This window comes from Pteropus vampyrus, unplaced genomic scaffold, assembly GCF_000151845.1.
Source record: "Pteropus vampyrus isolate Shadow unplaced genomic scaffold, Pvam_2.0 Scaffold22, whole genome shotgun sequence".
NCBI lineage: Eukaryota > Metazoa > Chordata > Mammalia > Chiroptera > Pteropodidae > Pteropus > Pteropus vampyrus.
The window spans coordinates 11690090-11692632 of record NW_011888803.1 but is presented as its reverse complement, the minus strand read 5'-3'; the positions used below and the strand labels follow the sequence as shown (position 1 = coordinate 11692632).

General features: G+C 33.2%; 1 pseudogene; it reads left to right on the top strand.

The window, feature by feature from the left end:
* The first annotated feature begins 2197 nt into the window (after positions 1-2197).
* On the top strand, positions 2198-2338 carry LOC111736869 (annotated as a pseudogene).
* Positions 2339-2543: the final 205 nt, after the last annotated feature.

Here is a 2543-nt window from a genome sequence, read left to right as displayed (position 1 = left end):
AGTGAACTTGAACAGTGGGGATAACAATGGTGGCCAATTCATAGAGTCATTGCTATCAGGATTAGATAAAACAATCCATTTAGCACAGTGCTTGACACATAGTAGGCACTAATATATGTTTCATGATTACTCTTTAAAAACTTTTGTAGATTACTCACTTATAGAAAAAATATTCTGATATAAATGGTGAGCAGAGATCTGATGTATTCCTGTTTTTCTGCACTTCCCAATTGAGTCACATTTTAAAAAGGGTTTAAAATGGCATTTAAATTTCAAAGTCACTGCATGAGGATACATAAATATAGGAAATTCTGTTACTCATGGCAATAAGAAAAAGGGGTGTTTTGATTAATTCAACAATTTAATTAAAATTCAGTTAACAATTTCTAAGGAATTGAATATTGTATAACTCAATGCAAAAATAGCACTAAGCTATTTAATAACACTATTTAATCTTTTTTTCTGTTGCTGTTTCAAAAAATAATTTATGGACTTATTAAAACTAAAGATATTTGCCCTTTAGAAAACACTATTAAGAAAATTAAAAGGCAAGACACAGATTTGGAAAAAGTATTTGCAATGCACGCATCTGACAAAGGACTTGTATCTAGAATTATAGAGAGAGCTCTCGCAATGCAGTAATAAGAAGACAATCTAATTTTTTTAAACGTGCAACACATTTTAACAGAAGCATCATAAAATAAGATGTAGCAATGGCCAAAAGCTCCTGAAAATATGCTCAACACCATTAGTCATCAGGAAAATACAAATTAAACAATAATGATGTACTATTATTCTTTGAGAATAATACAGGAAGGGCAAACAACAAAAGACAGGGGAGTGATGAAAGAGAAGACTCTTCTCATAGTTCCCCAATAGAATGGCTAAAATTAGAAAGACTAACAAGTCAAGTATTGACAAAAATATAGGGTAGCTGGAACTCTATCACTGGTAGGAATGTAAAATGATACAACTACTTTGAAAAACAGTTTGGCAGTTTCTTATAAAATTCATACCCAAAACAAATGAAACCATATATCTACATAAAAACTTTTATACAATGTTCATAGCCACTATATTCATAATAGCCTAAAATTGGAAAAAATCCACATCAACATGTAAATGGAACACAAATCATGGTGCTTCTAAACAATGGAATACTACTCAGCAAGAAAAAGAAAAGAACTGTTGATGCAGACAACTGCATAGGTGTATCTCAAAAACATTACGCCAGACTCAAAACGAGTACATACTATATAATTTCACTTATATGAAATTCCAGAAAATATAAACTCACCTACAGTAACAGATTAGTTGCCTGGGGTCAAGGTAGGGGTGATTATAAAGGGGCATGAGGACATGTTTTGAGGTGATAGAAAGGTCCTTTAGCTTGATTGTTGTAACAGTTACGTGGGTAGATAATTTTGTCAAAACTGGAATTGTATACTTTTAACGAGTTCAGTTTATTATATGTAAGCTGTATTTCAATAAAGTTAATTGTATAAAGAAGCAAAGATACAATTTATCTTTAAAAACATAATCAGAGAAGTGCTAAAATGTCATTGCAGAATTAGTAATAATAGCAAAGAATAGGAATCAACTTAAATATTTATTAACAGATATTTAGTAAAATCAATTATGATGAATCTACACTATAGAACCCTGTGCAGCCATTTAAAAAACTGAGGTAGTTCTGTATGTGTGATATGGATATATATGACATGTAAAGTGAAAAGGTAGGTCACTCAACAGTATGCATAGTATGATCTCATTTGCATAAATATATTCCATATAAATGTACATATAAATATACACATATGTACATATAAATGTACATATAAATATACACATATGTACATTTATATGCACAAAAATTTCTGAGGGGCCTACACTGGCCTACTGAGTGTTTAACTGAGGGGGTAACTATGGGGTGAGACATTTACGAAGGCACTTTTCATTTTCCCATTTTTTAATTTTGAGTCTTTATAATTAGCTAGTTTTACATGCTTAATCAGCAGAAACAATAGTGACACATCCGTGATGAAAGGCAGCTGGGGGTGGCCTGGAACACCAACCATTTTGTCCTCTCCAAGTGGAGGAATGCTGATTAATGGGGATTTCTAGTTAACTAGATACTGATAAGCATGGATTTACTCTACATTTGGGAAGGAAAACACTCTGCTCATTTTTTCCACCAATCGCTTCTCGGCCTTTTGGCTAAGATCAAAGTGTAGTATCAGTTCTTCCACCAACTGGCTAAAGAAAGTATGTTACTGAATTTGTGGAAGGAAAAATAGAATGACCAAACTTGGCAAGGCAGGTTTTCATGCTAACCACTTTCTCTATCTCCCCCCAAAAACGAATCAATATCTTTTCATCCGGGCAAAAAACTCTGAGAGTACCTGCCTCTGCCACACTTTATGATGACACACTGAGGATAAAGCTGATAAAGAGCACTGCAGCACAGCTTTCTCCACAGATCCTTGGAATCCTCAGGAAATGACTATTTTGACAACCCAAAATGTTCAGATGAAACACCCAAG